Source organism: Sceloporus undulatus, chromosome 5, assembly GCF_019175285.1.
Source record: "Sceloporus undulatus isolate JIND9_A2432 ecotype Alabama chromosome 5, SceUnd_v1.1, whole genome shotgun sequence".
NCBI lineage: Eukaryota > Metazoa > Chordata > Lepidosauria > Squamata > Phrynosomatidae > Sceloporus > Sceloporus undulatus.
Genome location: NC_056526.1, coordinates 36,797,318 through 36,813,951, shown reverse-complemented (window position 1 = coordinate 36,813,951; position 16,634 = coordinate 36,797,318). Strand labels below are relative to the sequence as shown.

General features: G+C 42.3%; 1 protein-coding gene across 2 annotated transcripts in view; it reads right to left on the bottom strand.

Moving 5' to 3' along the window:
• The window catches only part of CACNA1I (calcium voltage-gated channel subunit alpha1 I), a 412,300-nt gene that overhangs the window by 394,554 nt on the left and 1,112 nt on the right, over nucleotides 1-16,634 (bottom strand). The gene's annotated exons all lie outside the window — the stretch shown is intronic.

Below are 16,634 nucleotides of genomic sequence, written 5' to 3'. Positions count from 1 at the left end.
CATTAGGCAAACTTCCTCTTATTTCACAGGACTGAAAAATTATTATTCACTCAAACCTTTTCTCAAAGAAAAAATTGAAAATGCTCAATAACAACCTTAGAGAAAAGTGACAATCCTGCAAATGTTTTTCTGTTCTCTTCTTTCTTTGCCATTGCATCTATCCCACATCTTACTAAGTTATGAAGTCTAAAAATGAACAGCCTCTGCTACTTTATCCTACTAAACCCTTTTCAGAGGAGCAGTCATGTGTCATCAACACAATTGTTAAGACATATGCTTTTTTAGATACTGATCTGAGGATGTCTCCAAGAGGACATATCCATAATAAATTTGTTAGTCTTTGAAGTGTTGCATTGTAACGCCAGTTATTTTACATTTCTTGCTGAAAACAGCCACCTAGGTTTCAGGAATTTTGTCCTCCTTTCTCTTGTATGTGTGCCAATATGAAGAAAGCATGTTAATTTAGCAGCCACAGGTAGCCTCTGGCTTTCTACTTTCCTGTTTCAAAAACAGTTGAGTTTAGTTTCAGAAGGCTGGTTTTTTTTATCTGTTTGAAGAAAGCTGATCTCAAAAGGCAATAGAAAACTGTGTTGTTTAATGGGGGAAGAGATAACCTAGTGATGAGGAGCAAGTGTTGAAGACAGAAGAAAAATTCTTCGGACGCGAGCTGGCAGAGGGGCATCTATGTCACAAAAGTTTGCACTGTCTTCACATATAATTTTTGCAGCCTGCTGGGGAGACATTTTATAATCCAGTACTGCATGACAACTAACAAAAGTGATCATGGGGAAGTCAAAATGTCAGGTGAAAACATCTCTCCCTATCAGATTTGTGAAAATGCACTGGGGGCTATAAATCCCATAATCCCCAGGCAGCATGGCCATGATGGATTCTGGGAATTCTATCTGGAATACGATACTTTCTGAATTCTGGTCCTCATATACTGAAATACCAGGCAACTAGAGGTGTCATCATCAACACCAGTTTTCAAATGGGTTTATATAACACATTTCCATCCAAGATTACGTATTTATGTGAATAGATGGATTAGGTACTTGTGTGTATGATTAGAGGCAATTAATATGGATGATGTGTAAGCTCTTCCAGATGGACAATGCTATCACATGATTTGCACACCAAGTTTGTCTTTCCAGAAATGGGCCTGAGAACAATCGAGACTGTTTGCCAAAAGTAGAAAATATTGTGTAGACCAGTTCAGATTCTGAAATGTTTTGCAGTATTATCCTCCACATGTTCTCATCTTTATTCTGGAATATTGCGAGGAACTGACAGCTAATAATTCTAGAGAAAATTCAAGCCAGGGAAGATCCATGTTTGACTCTTGGCACCACAACGCATGGCTGTAGTTTAAATACTGGTTGCTTTGTCTCAGCATTATAGCCTTGCTGATTCACACAAACCTTTTGGCATTAAGGGAAACAGAACAGAACGCACTCCACAATGAGTACTGAATTCACTCCTCAACAGTCACCCATGTGGTTCACCCACAAACACAGACTGAGGTATGTGACTCACTGTCATATTCAGAGGCATTTTCTAACCACAAAATTACACAGTGAATTTTGATCAGAGAAATTCACCACATGGTGGATTTTCCCTGTCATTATCTGTTATAGAGACGTTAGATTTGGGGAAGGAGAGAGGTCTTTTCTGGAATCTGAGATAGTTCCACCCCCAGTCCTGTCTTCTCTGTGTTGTTGTTGTTTTAAAGCTGAATCTAAGCATCTTCTTGCAAGCTACAGTACATATGAGTCCAGTCACTGGTTTCTCTTGGTGGGGTAGTATTGAGATAGGCAGAGTCAAACAGTGGTAAACTATGGAACCTGACATGAAAAATCTAGTGCTCATCTAGACTGGCAATCCATACTGTGTGGTGCTGCACCATATGATATTTCTTCTTGATGCTTCCCAGTCCAAACGCTCTTCTTTTAAATACTGTAAATCTCAATAAAAAGACTACACATTTTGGTTCATCATCCCACTTATGACATGGATATAGATATTATATGTGGGCTTGTCTGTCCCATCACATCTCTTGACATTTTGCCCCCATATGTGTTTCTAGAGGTGATGCAGTCCTAGCATGGCCTCCTGTTTTCCTCCATCGCTTCTTGCAAGGTTTTAAATCTTAAATCTCTCTGGAACCTTAGCACTATGGCTATACACTCATATGGTGGTGTGTTGTTCTTGTTGCTGTTGTGTGCCTTCAAGTTGTTTCCAACCTATGGCAACCCTAAGGCAGGATTTTCTTTTGTTTTTTTCCCAAAGGGGGTTTGCCGTTGCCATCCTCTGAGGCCTAGAGTGTGTGACTTGCTCAAGGTCACCCAATGGGTTTCCAGTACTGAGCTAGAATTTGAACCCTAGTCTCCAGAGTCATAGTCCAGGGCTCAAACCACACCACACTGCTGTGCTTTTCCTTGGTCTCTCTCACATGCATACGCATTTTCTTTCTCCATCATCAGTCTCTTCCAATGACTCAGTTCACACAGTGTGTGCAGTGTGTGTGTGTGTAAGAGATCTTGCAGTAAGGGAAAACACAACAATTTCACCACAGCAGCTTATCGCAAAAGTGACACAGAGATAACGTTTTAATGAAATAAAAACATGAATCAGCTTTCTCCTCCAGACAGTTACTAGTGTCACTGGTCACATATTAGGAAGGGGAGAATATAAAGCAGGAGCAGTGACAGGTTTCAAAAACTTGAAAAACTTCAACTTACAACCCAGGTCAAAAGGAACTGCCTCAAACAGAATGAGCTGCAAGAAATAGGAATGTAGGTGGATTTGGAATCAAATGTTACCAAAATGTATTGGACTAGAAAAGAATAGAATGTCTAGGCAAAGTCTTAAAAGCTATATTAATTAATCAGAATAACCCCCAAAACACAGTGGGACAAGAGAAGCATTTTTTTTTTAATTCTTGAAAAAAAAGCAGTACAAACAGTAATGAAAGCCATCACATTCTGACACGTTTGGCTGGTTTAAATGAGCCTTTGATTTGCACTTGGTTGGGAAGAGAGAATTAGATAGGGTATGAGTAGGGTTGCCATAGGCCGCCGGACCGGGAAAACGGGAAAAATGTAGACAAAATTTTCAAATGTAGGACACAACAAAATGTGTCCTACATTTAAAAATTATGTCCTACATTTTCCTCACAATGCGGCGGGCAAGCGGCGAGGGAAAGCCTCCACTTAAGGAGGCTTTCCCTCCCTCCTGGGCCCTCGCGATTGGAGGCCAGGATCGGGGCCTCGCCTCGTTCCTGGCCCCCGCGGGGACCAGGAAGGAGGCAAGGAGCCCCGGCGAGCGCCGCGGCTCGCCTCGTTCCTGGTCCCCGAGGAGCCAGGAAAGAGGCGAGGGGTCGCCCGAGCGCCGCGGCTCGCCTCCTTCCTGGTCCCCGAGGAGGCCAGGAAAGAGACGAGGGGCTCGTCGGCGAGCGCCGCGGCCTCGCCTCCTTCCTGGCCCCCGAGGAGGCCAGGAAAGAGTGGCGAGGGGCTCGCCGGTGAGCGCCGCGGCCTCGCCCTTCCTGGCCCCCGAGGAGGCCAGGAAAGGAGAGGGGCTCGCCGGTGGAGCGCGCGGCCTCGCCTCGTTCCTGGCCCCCACTGGGACCAGGAAGGAGCGACAGGCCGGCGCGATGGCCGGGGCTTCGCTCCTTCTTGCCCCCGCGGAGGCCAGGAAGGAGGGAGGAGGCCTGCAGGGAGGCAGGGATGTTGGCGCGGCTGCGCCCAAGAGGCCGCCGCCCCCTGCAGCCTCCTCCACCTCAGGCCTCGCTGCCCTCCTATTCCTCTGCATGACAATGCGCGGGGGAGGAGGAGGGCAGCGAGGCCCCCGGGTTGCCTTGCACCCCGCAACACTGGGCTTTTCCCGGTTTTTGGCTGCACCCGTGCCGTGACCGGGCAGGTGCAGCCAAAACCGGGAAAAACCCGGTTGCAACCGGGTTATGGCAACCCTAGGTATGAGGGAAGTAGGAGAGAAAAATAGGAAATGAAGGAGGTAGGGAAAAGAGAGGTAGGGAATGAAGGAAGTTAGAGAGAAAAATAGCAAATGAGGGAGTTTGAGGAGAGAAATAGAAATGAGGGAAGTTGGAGAAAAAGATAAAGAATTAAGGAAGTTGGAGAGAGAGTAAGACAGGCAATGAGGAAAGTTAGAGAAAATGATAAGGAACGAAAGAGGTTGAGAAGAGAGATAGGGAATGAGGGAAGTTGGAGAAAAAGATAGGTGATAAGGCAAGTTGGAGATAGTCAGGGAATGAGGGAAGCTTGAGAGAAAAGGAGAGAGATTGTCGGGAACTGGACTGATGAAGTTTTGAGTTATGCAACAGTTTTACTTACATTGTTAATTTCTTAGAAAAAGTAAGTTACTGTGTAAACTTGCTGTCTCCTGTTGATGCTTCAAGCAGTTCTAAGCATTCAATGTTACCCTTAACCTTTTCTATTTTGGTACCTCTTGCCTAAACCAAATGCGCATTTTGGGATCTCTACTCCCAGATCACTGTCACCTGCTACAATAGAGCCCACACAAATACACCCTACCTTCCTAATCAATGGTCTGGGGCTACCTTAATTGAGATCTAAATAAGGATCTTGTGGTAAAAAGGCCAATGTGCATGACAAGTAATTTAGTGTTTCTTTTGGAAAGAATCAGTTTGCAACAGCTGTGAACAAATGTGAATTTGTTTCTGATCCCATTTGATCTCATTCAGAAGGGAGGGCAATGGGTAGAGGGTGGGCAGAGGGGTGATACTCATCCTACCACATGTCTTGGCTTTCCACCATTTTTCCCCTCTCAGCAACGCCATGGGGCTTCTGAGGCTGTGCTTATATATGCTTCATATATATATATATAATATATATGACAGTTTCTGTGAATTGTTGCTTTTTCATGGATTCATGAGAGTGAGTCATGGGTTCCATGATGAGAATTCTTCACTGGCCTGGCATGCATTGATACATGGGTGCCTGGCCCAGATGTTAGGGAATTCAGGGGAATCCCTATGGGACAATGATGCTGCGTGTTGTTTTTTTAATAATCTGACAGTATCTGCACACTGTTGTATTTGTGTGGGTTCACAGTAGAGAGTCCTGTCCTGTGGCGGTAATTCTTCCCTAGCATGGGTGCACTTATGGGTGCCATGGAGGTTTCAGCCCTAGGATGGGTGCCATGGATCAGCTGTTGCTCCCGTAGAAGTACAACTCACCCTGAATTCTCTCTGCTTCTAGAAACCCATTCCCAGGCAGGGAGGAGAAGAGGGGAGGAACGTGTGTGTGTGTTTCTGACTATAGACTGGCTGTTATTTCCATAGAAATAAAACTCACCCTGAACTCTCTCTGCTTCTAGCAACCCATTCCCAGGCATGGAGGGAAAGAGGAGGAGGAGGAGTGTGTGCATCTTACACACACATATATATAAGCACATACACAGAGGCCCATGTATATCATGACAGCTGATGTGCGCGGCACACTTTCGAGTGCTTGCATAACCAGAAAAACACACATGTGCATCATATGGGTGACTTTTTTTTTAAAAGGACCCTGATAATCTATTTTGTTGTGGTGCAAAAGTAAGTGTGAACTTGAACAATGTTAAATAGACACAGAGACATTCGGTAATGGAAAATGTAGTGTGAACTTCAGTTCCAATCGCTTCTGTGATTGCGCATCTAATTTGCCGAAAACCAGAATTTTTGCAAGTGCGAATGACCTCTAAGGGTAGGATTCTGAGGAACCACTCTGAAGAGGGCATTTTGTCACAAATGTCTTTATTAATAACTCTGCTCTGATCTTACAAATTTAAGGCCATGGTTTCCTTGACTGAGCCCATGTAACTGAGTAATGTGGTCTTCCTCTTTTCCTACTTCCTTCAACTTCACTGAACATTATAGTCTTTTTCAGTGAGCCATGCCATCTCATGATATATTCAAAGCGTGATTGCCTTCATTTAATTATTATAGTTTCTAAGGAGAGTTCAGGCTTGATTTGCTCTAGGACACATTTGTGTGTCTCTTAGTATCCACAGTATTCTCCTCCACTACCACCTTTCAAATGAATTGATTCTCTTCCTGTCATTTCTTCATTGTCCAATTTTCACAACCATGCCCTGAAATCTGAAAAAACTATGGCATGGATGATCCTGATTTTGGAATTTAATGATACAATATATCTTTACACTCAAAGCACAGGATCTATTAACTACAAAGAATCCATGATACACTAGTTTAAAATAGATTCAGCCTGCAGAGTGGATGATTAAGGAAGGAACAGGATGGGAATCACCATGCAAGCTTGAACTGTGTGGAGACCTGCACCAAAAACAAGTCCTCAGTCTCCCCTGTCTTCCTTTTGATGTGTTCCTCAGACCTCCTTTCCAAATCTGTCTCCTTCCACAAGATTTATAGTCACCACATATTTGCAGATTCTTATCATGTCCCTTCACTTTGCCAAGCTATACATATTTAATTCTTAATCCTTCGTTATAAATTAATCTTCCAAGCCCTCTGGTCATCTGTGTTCATCTTCATTAAATCCCTCTAATTTGTCAGTATCTTATAGAAAGTAAAATGCCAATGATTAAATGCTGTATTCAGAGAGGTCACAAGCACAGGAGGGAAGAGGGAGCATTCACGTTACGGTAGCATCCCCAAGGCCTGTGCCTCAGGTTGTAGTGTTTTTTAAAACTGCCCATCAAAGGACAAGCTTTTTAGTACACTGGCAGTCTGCTCCCATACCTCTCAGTTCAGGACTCCTGCCCTGTTATTTTAACCTTTGAATACCACATTCTTAACTTCATTTACAGCTATTGTTTATCTCCTTCCTCCCATAAACATGAAACTACATTTTTTTAAATTAAAAAAAGCAACGTATCATGGTATTTCTTTTCCCTCATCCTCTTCCTCTTCCTCCTCTCTCCTTCTCATTCCTGGTTTTCAGTTTATTATTTCTGTATCACCAATGGTGTTTGAAAACCTTCCAATTTATCATCATCTGCAAAATTTCATTAACACCCTATTTACTCTTTCCAGATCATTAATGAAGATGTTAAGCACAATGTAACCTGAGGAGGAGGACAGGGAAAACGACAGCCTGTTGGCTCCCAGGAGGGGATGGATTGGAGTTATCCTCACTGCAGTGTGCCTCAGGCCAGGCTGTTAGTGTTGGCAGGAGAGAAGGAACTGAATAATAAGAGCTTTGCCTCGTCTCTAACACACCTTATAACTATCTAGTCAATGTGTGGGGAAGCAGTTGTTTTCTCCAGGCTTTTGATTAATGTCAGAAGGTTTAACTGCACAGTATTTAGTCCTCCTCCACCGCACATCCTCCTTTTCTTACAATGTTTTGGTCTCCAACTGCATTGTTCAGCGCTAATGGTGAAATCTTTCTCCATTGTCTGTTAAGTGGACTGTTGTTTTTCCTAGTGATTGCCTGCCTCTCCTGAAATGAAAGGATCAGATCTATCCATGATAGGGCTGTGTTAACCTTCAGGTTCAATACTCTATAGCAGATAGTCTTGCTCATGGGCAGGTCATCTAAGAGTGAAAAATAATCACTTTTGGCTTTCTGAGTTAGGTTTCCATCAAACTCCATAACATTAAGTGGAGTGGATGATCCCTCAGCACCAATCATGAGGAACAGGGGCCGTGTTTCCAGTTGCAGACAATTCAAAATACCCACTGGCTGGCCAGTAAGGTGTACAAACACTAGAGAATTTCAAGAATGAGACAGGTTATGAATGGGGAAAATGTGTACATTTGCAAAAGAGATTAGGGCTAGGACTTGTGCCTTCTGAGTAAAAACGAGGTCTAAAAACACAATTTCAAATGCTTCCATCTGGCTAGATTTGTGAGCCACTTCAGGATCCATTCACTTCACCATTCACCTTCCACTTGACCTGCTTCTGTCCAGCATTGGCAAGGAGTGATGAAGCTGTGGTCCAAAACATCTGGTAGGAGACAGTTTAGATACGCCCGGTCTACAGATGAACATCAAGAGTGTCACATTGTGACATTAAGCCTGTGCCACTGCCAAGCCATTATGATGCATTGTTCCTTGGTGCCATGTTATACATCCTCAGGCAACAGGTTTTTTTCCTGTGCTCCTGTTTTATATCCATTTGGCAGGTAGAGAGTTTCACATTCCTAGTAGTGCAGATATGGACTACTAGTGAAGGATGTTGGTTGGGCACAATATAGTAACTTTTGTTTAATACTTATATCCACCCTCTGTCTTTTGATTCATAGTGACCCATTAAAATAGCTAGCAGATTGGATACACACTTACAAGGGGAAAATGATGTGGAAGATTTCTTATAAATGTTATTTGCTAAGATGTAAGAGTCACATTTCTCACCAACAGAATCAATAAAAGTCAAAGGTGCAGCCAGTGAAAGCAACTTCATTCATGCGCTTTGATAACTATTCTCATGCATGGAGTGAGACTTATCCACTCACCTATTAACCTATCAGACTTCAAACATACAAAATCATCAAGACACAACAGCTCAGCTATCTTTAGGAAAGCATTTACGCTATCAAGCCAGCTGAATTTACCACAGACCTTTTTTTTAGTCCACAGTAGTTAAAGCTCACTTAGAAAAGGATGTGGTTGGGGGTGGAGGTTAGTTTCCAGTTTTCTGAAGTGTACTTAACACATGAATAATTATTCTAATCCACTTTAGATTTTATGAGCACACTCAAAGTTAATTCATCAAGTTTTTTTTATATAAAAAGGGTGAATTCAGGTTTGTGAGAACTTTTTCATAAATATGCACTTGAAGAGTAGAAGAGCTAGCCACTTTTTAGCCTATGTGTCTGTGCAACACTGTAGCCAAAGTGCATTGGCTTTACAAAAGCAAACTTGAGAATGTATGCAAAAGAGAAATTCTGCTCTAATAATCACATAGCAAGACAGAGGTAGATACATATCCCACATCCATTCATTTGAACTAGAAACCTATTGTTGTGCAATGATCCTTTTATTTATTTTAAAAATGTGTGGAAAAGCTAATACTGCAATGGATGCCTGCCTGAGGATATAAAGTAAAAAAAAAAAATACATGGATAGAGGAGAGGGATTAACATCTTTTCTGTCAATTCCCCTGCATTCCAGCTCCAAGTTAGAATCTCTTTTTGACCCCTATACTTGGCTCAGAGGTCTCATCACAAACATTAGTGGAAGCTATAGGTCTTTTGTTTTGTTGCAACATGCTGCCCAACAATAGAAGTTTTGAATTCTGGTCTTATCCTCTGGGGAATTGGCTAGCCCTCCTAATTTTGTGCCATCTGCAAATTTCATAATCATGCCCTCTGTTCTATCACCCAATTCATTGATAAAGATGTTGAATAGCATTGGGAGTAGGACAGAACCCTGTGGCAACCCCATTAGTCACTTTTCTCCAGGATAAAAAAGAGCCATCGGGGCACACCCTTTGAAATGAAAATTGAAATGAATGGGACTTGTTAATCAGTGGATCTACTCCAGTTGGGAATAAAATTGAATTTAGTCCAAACAACAAATGTAACTGCATTAATTTTTTTTATATGAACCTGATCAAATTCATCACAATCAGTCATTTTTACGGCATGTTTATTGTACATCCCACAAACACATTTTATCTCCGTAGTACTCAAAACAATTCTAGGGCACACCATTATTTTTACAGATGGAGAATTAAGGATGAGGAATTGGTGTCCATGAAGTAAGTGATGTTTACAAGCAAGAGCACTTAAACATAGAAGCTTGTAAACCATTGCACTTCTTTTGGTAAACAATGTGGAACTCATTTTAGTCCCCCAGTTGTGAGATTATGTTGAAAAGCTCCAAACAGAATGGCAATCTACGCACCCCATCTCTCCAAAAGGAAGACCTGCATTGGCCCAAATGAGATCAAGTGAGGAGACAATTTTCTACAGAATTTGGATATGCTAATTTATATGGATAGCTGCACAGATAAAAGTAAAATGCTACAAGTGAAATAGAAATACATCTCTCCCTAATAAGGGAAACGTATGTACTTTCCTGTTTGGTCTGCTGATCTGGTGCTCCCTGTTGATGTGTCAAATTCAACAAGCTGGCTGGTGCATGGTTCTTTGTTTTGGATTGGGCAAAATAACCGAGGAAGGGATCAGGAATGTTGCTGAACAGTAAAATTTCATTAGCCCTAGCCAATATAGCCAGTGGTGAAGTGTGATATGAGCAGCAGTATAGTAACAGCTGAAGGAGACATATTTCCTATCCCTGAAAACAGAAGGCGCTTCCAGAGGATTGTTCTCTGAGGTTTGTCAAGTACAATGCATAGCTTCTTTACTTCCAGCTGAGTCAGACACTGCATTGGAATTAGATTATTGAGTTTAACTAACAGCAAGAGTGACAAGAATGCTGGTACAGACCACCAATGTGATACCATGGATAGCTAACTGGACTTTGCTGAGAAATAAATTCACTGGCTAGATGAGAGCAAGGTATCTTCTATCACCAACCCCAATGGGAATCAAAGTGGCAGTTCCATAGATGAGACCCTGGGTCTCTGCACTGCCAAGACATCCAGAAGCAGAAGATTTTAGGCTATACCAACTGGGAATTTGCCAAAGCAGCCCATGAGCCTATGGGTCTAGGAAATCAGGTGATGCTAGAAGCCAATGTGATGGTATTAAGTAGAGTTGCAATATTTCAGATCCTGGACAGAGACCTTCTTCTCTGGTCTTCAGGGTGAGAGAAAAGAATCTCAGGGTGAAAGTGCTGCTTTGAAAAGTGTATCTGTGTGTGTTCCTCATTTGTTAGACTTGACATTCATTGGCCTGTTACAGACTGCCAAAATAAAGCTGCTTCGGGTCTCTTTGAAGGTATGCTATTTACATGATGCATGGGTCCTAAGAGTCCGGAAGTCGCGCCAAAGCCACACTCCATTCTTAAGCACTGGAGTGCAGCTTTGGTGCAGCTTCCGGATTCTTAGGATGCATGCATCATTTAAATAGCATACCTCCAAAGAGACCCGAAGCAGCTTTATTTTGGCAGTCTGTAACAGGCCTTTATTTTTAATGACATGTTCTATGTAAATATAGTTGATGCTTGGTGGCGCAGTGGTTAAATGCATGTACTGCAGCCACTCACTCAAACCATAAGGTTGTGAGTTCAATACCAGTGAAAGGGCTCAAGGTCGACTCAGGCTTGCATCCTTCTGAGGTCACTAAAATGAGTACCCAGATTGTTAGGGGCAATTAGCTTACAGTTGTAAACCGCTTAGACACTGCTAGTTTGGTATGAAGCGGTATATAAACTAAGCTGTTTTTAATTATATTACCAGCACCTTCCCCCTGTGACATTACAATTGCTCATCACTGGATCTCAGGGTTTTGCACTGAAATCTCAGTGCTTGAGATTAGAGTGCCTGGCCATCTTACTACTAGTAGCTACTGCTTACCTGGGCAATGTGTTGCTGTGGAAGGTTACCAGGTTCTTAATTTGTTCCTCCAGATAAAACTTCCAACCTGTCTGTTCCCATCCCACAATCTGAAACCTGCCTTTACCCCATTGTTTCCTGTCCACCTGCCCCTCCTAGGCCAGAATGTCCAATACTCTCTTTCTCCCACAATCTCCATCCCCAAGTTATATATTGAGAGGTAGAACAATTATTGCAATAATCACATAATTTAATAGTCTCTTTTGAAAATATGTAACATTGAACATTTTCAAATGCCCTTGACAAAGTATGGTTGTGGTAATTTTCTTTAGCTATACAAACAGAATAATCCCTGTTTATTTATTTTATAACCTACTTTTTCTGCCAGCACAGGAACCAAGGCAGCTTACAACATAAATTAAAACAAGACACAATTTAAAATGGTACGTTTTAAGATTAAAGAGCAATTTCGCAACTATTAAATAAGCTACCATATTAAAACCAAACACTAAAATAAAAGTTTTAAAACATTACCATACCAACTGTCCCAAGAATATTACATTCAAAGAATAGCATATGTGTCTGTTCCAATAAGCCACATTTGTAGCTAACAATAGGACTAGTCATGTGCTTAGCACTATAAGTATGCATGAAAAGGAAAGGTGTCACCCAGACACCTCCTTGCCCTTTGCCTATAGAAGCTAAGAACGATTAGATTCCTTCAACAGATAAGGGAACTAGAGGCAAGTTTGTAATCCAACAAGTGGAACACAAAAGGATGAGTCTCACCCATTAGTTAAGCAGTTAAATTGGGCAGGCCAAAGTGCAGCCCTCCAGATGTTGCTGGACTGTATCTGGAAGGTTGTACTCTGCCCACCCATGAACCAAAAGATCTTTTAATCTACTGCAAACTCAGTGCTTCCCAACCCAGGTAATGCACACGTTCCACTGTGAGGCTTTAAAGGGGAGGGGGGTCATTGGAAGATGAGAAAGTACATGGTTGTGTTAATAATAATAATAATAATAATAATAATAATAATAATAATTTGTATACCGCCCTCTGGCAAACCAATCCGGGCGGTTAATAACAGTAAAATATAAAATATGACAATTAAAAAACACTTTATCCCTCCCCCCTTAAGACAGTATTAAACAGTATAACATATTAAAACACAATGTCAATGCATAAAAACAACAATTAAAAACTAAAAACCCTGATATCCCTCTGTTGATCCTCAACCATCACTAAGATGGGGCCACGGGAGGAATGAGGGAATCAGGAACCTGGGCCGGGATGGTTAATCTGGAAAGGCCTGCCGGAAGAGGTCCGTCTTGACTGCTTTTTTAAAGCTGTCTAATGATGTTATCTGACGGATCTCATCCGACAGGTCGTTCCAGAGTTTGGGGGCGACAGCAGAGAACGCCCTCTGGGAGGTCGCCGCAAGCCTAGATTTTAAAGGCTGTAGTAGGTTCCTCCCAGAGGACCGGAGAGCGCGGGGAGGATTGTACGGGAGGAGGCGGTCCCTAAGATAGCTTTGACCCAAGCCATTTAGGGCTTTAAAGGTGATAACCAACACCTTGTACTGGGCCCGGAAGCTGATAGGCAGCCAGTGGAGGGACCTCAAAACCGGAGTAATGTGGTCCCTCCTAGATGTTCCTGTGACAAGCCTGGCTGCCATGTTTTGAACCAGCTGTAATTTCCGAGTCAAGCACAGGGGTAGCCCCATGTAGAGTGCATTACAGAAGTCAAGGCGTGAGGTTACCAGCGCGTGCACAAGTCTTAAAGCAGGGAGATCCTTTGGCTTTGGTCGTAAAACACAACTTGAACACTCATACAGCGTCACACTAGCTCAGATCACCTCCTGAGCATAAAGACTAAGAGGCAGGACTTAGAATATTGAGCCACTTTTGAGAAAAATCCAATTTACAGCAAATCAGAGGCTGGTTTTTGTAATGAATTCTGCTGCATTCACACAATTACGAGTCCAGTGGGATGAGCTTTAATTTTTTTAATTGCTGTTTCTTTTCTGCAATGGGAAGTAAACAGGGATAAAAGCCACCCACGTTTTTGCATTTCAAATAAAAGGAGATACATAAATGACTTATTTGCATTGTTCTGCCTGGTGACTGCAACTCCACCACCTCTACAGAGTTTCCCAATCTGGATTTGATGGGAAATGCAGGAACAGTCAGGATTAAAATGCAGAGGACTGGAGGCTAGGAGCAATAGGTAAGCTTAGGAATGTGAAAGCAAGTGGAAATGAAGGTCAGGTACTGAGGTACATTGACAGAGTCGGAGGGAGATGAGCTGAGGAACAGCAGGAGTTTGCCCAGCAACACAGACACACATACTGAGAGACTTAATACATAGCATTATTGACTTTGCTCATTTCACAAATCTCAAAATTTCCCCCTGCTTTCACATTCTCTGCACTTCTTCAATAGGTGAAGCAGTACCAGGCAATTTTGCAAACTACCAAAACTACAGATACCTCACTGTGCCCTCTGTTATGTAAATGCTTTTGAACTGTGTCCAGGCAGAGGCTTCCTGCCTCTCTGACTACATAGTTTTTGTTGTGTGCCTTCAAGTCCTTTCTGACTTATGGGGACCCTAAGGCAAACCTATCATGGGGTTATCTTGGCAAGATTTGTTCAGAAGAGGTTTGCCATTGTCTTCCCCTGAGGCTGAGAGCATTTAGACCACTTCTATCTCTGACTAAATAGACAAAAGGGGAAGTGTGTTGGAGGAAGAATCACACGGCTGCATGGTCGTTATTTAACTGGGAACTGGTGAGATTTTCACAATCATTCCTTTCAGTTGTGTCACCCTACAAATTCTGTAAGTTCCCCCTCCTCCTCAATGTCAACATATGCCATTTGAACTAAAAATGGAGAGAAGGATCAGGTGTGCTGTCTTGAATTCCTTGAAGGGAAGGTAGAAATATAACAAACAAACAAAGGTAAAGGGAGCAGCACAGAGGCCTCTGTGTGTCTCTTATGCTGCACCAGTGTTCCTGATACCGGAGACATCCACTACTACTGGTTCTACACAATCTGCCTTTTTAGTCTGTAGCAAGAATATTCCAAAATCTACCTAGAGATTTGTAAGATTCCAATATTTCACCTGTCATCTGGACACAGAGAGTGGGGTCATTAGCACTTGATAGGCATTTATCTCCCTCCATATACTTGCTTTGTACATAATTGTGATTGCAAATTATTGTTACACTTCTAAAACCAAGAAGATGGGATGTGAAAGAACTCTTTTTAAAATAACATAGACAGGAATAATTTAGTCATGACAAGTATTCATGCTCCTATTAGGGGATAAAGAGTTTGTGATCAAATGCAATTTCATGACAGTCAGTGTAGAACAGTGCTGAACTTCAACAGAGGATGTGTGAGTTCTGAGATTCCTGTTGAGCCATAAAGCTGATGCAGTGTGCTTAGGCTACTAACTGTTCTGGGCTAATTGCCCTGTAAGAAAGAAAAAAACAACAACTCCATTTAGAGTCCACACTGAATTCCTGAAAATACATCAGGGCATCAGGGGCTGTGGGTTTCAGGATTTAATCATCTTTTTGTTCAAGTGGTCCATTTCTTTTTGCATCTTGGTCAGGTTGAGGGAGGGGACATCAGCTGTCGGTCCTGATTTGGGGTCCAGTGTGCCAATAACCCATCACATCAGCTAACATAATTCAGGAACAGACAGAAACTCCACAAGAATAAATGTCACAAAAGCATCAGATGTGTGCGTGTCTCCAGTGCTCTAGAAATAATACACCTTTGCCAGAGTGGAGTTGTAACTGAAGCAGAAAATCTTCTAAAACTTGACAAAGAGAAGCTGGGATGGAGATAGAAGATACTCCTGATCTCTTTCAAACACTTCCATGGTACTATAGGTCCCCATATTTCCCACAGAAACATCTCCAGGCTAGAAGCACTCAGCATCCTTCCTCACTGCTGTACATGGAGGCTATACAGAACCCAAAAATACTTGCTTTTTTCTCTCTCTGTTTTTCAAGTGCTCAGGCACATGCTTTCTGTGAAGCCAGTCTTCACCATTCTTTCCAACAACAACAGCAACACATGCACACACAATGCCAGCAGTAGTTGAATAACTACTGCCCCTTTCCTAAAGTGGGGTAATGTGACATTTCTTCCTAAGCTAGAGTCAGGTGCATGAAGATGTGTGTACATGTGTCACTGGCACGAGGGTGCACCTTCCCCTTTCCTGCAAAAGAAGATGACCTTCTGGAAGGCTTGGGCTGGACTAAAAGGAAAGAATCTTTTCATTTCAAATCAAGCCAACTAATATATTGTGTGCCATTAATCCCATGAAATTACATTGCTTTCACTGCACCACCCCTTTTGCTTGTCCAAAACTATCCCTCACCTCAGCCAGAGATCCACTGGAGACCCCATATGCATTTGAAACTACTTTTAAGAGTGAAGGTTCCTCCCATTCCTATAGCTCATTAAGTTATCTTGGGGGATCAGGAGCATCACATCCAAAAGACAAAGAAAATCCCAACTAAGAAGATGAAAAGAGCAGTGAAAAGACAGAAGAGCTGGAGACCCACACACCGCCATTGCCACCATAACTGCCAATAAGAAAGCAACCCATTAATTACAATCCCATATTCTGAAGAGATCAGCAAGCTTCCTGGAACACAAGGGAACTCATAACTCTTGGTGTAAGATGGTAGAAGCAGCACTGAAGCTCTGAACAGAGGAAGACAGTACCTCTTTCATCAGGCTTGTTCTCCTGAGGGGAAAAGGCAATGCAACCCAAGCTTTTCTTATGATTATTTCTCATTTCTGTATACTGATTATTACTGAAATCACTTTTCCCCTAAAGCGCTGGCTACTTCTCATTTGACTGTTGCTACCCATGAAACAAACTGAATTCACTTGAGTGTTACAAAATGATGTTGTGGGGTGGGGTGGGGGGGGAGATTGACAAACACTGGCCAGTAAACATGATTTTCTCTCTACATACCTCCCCACACACCACTTGGATCTTCTAAATGCTCCCAATAATGAGAATAATTAATCATTTGTTACATTATAAACTGCCTTCCAACTGCAACCCTCTCTGGAGCACTTTGGGGCTACCATGCAGACAATTGCCGGGAAATAACCGCCACTGTATGCTCTTTTATTTGTTGTTAAGAAACCAGTACTTTAAATACAGGTTTAAATTAAGATAAAAGACCAGTAGC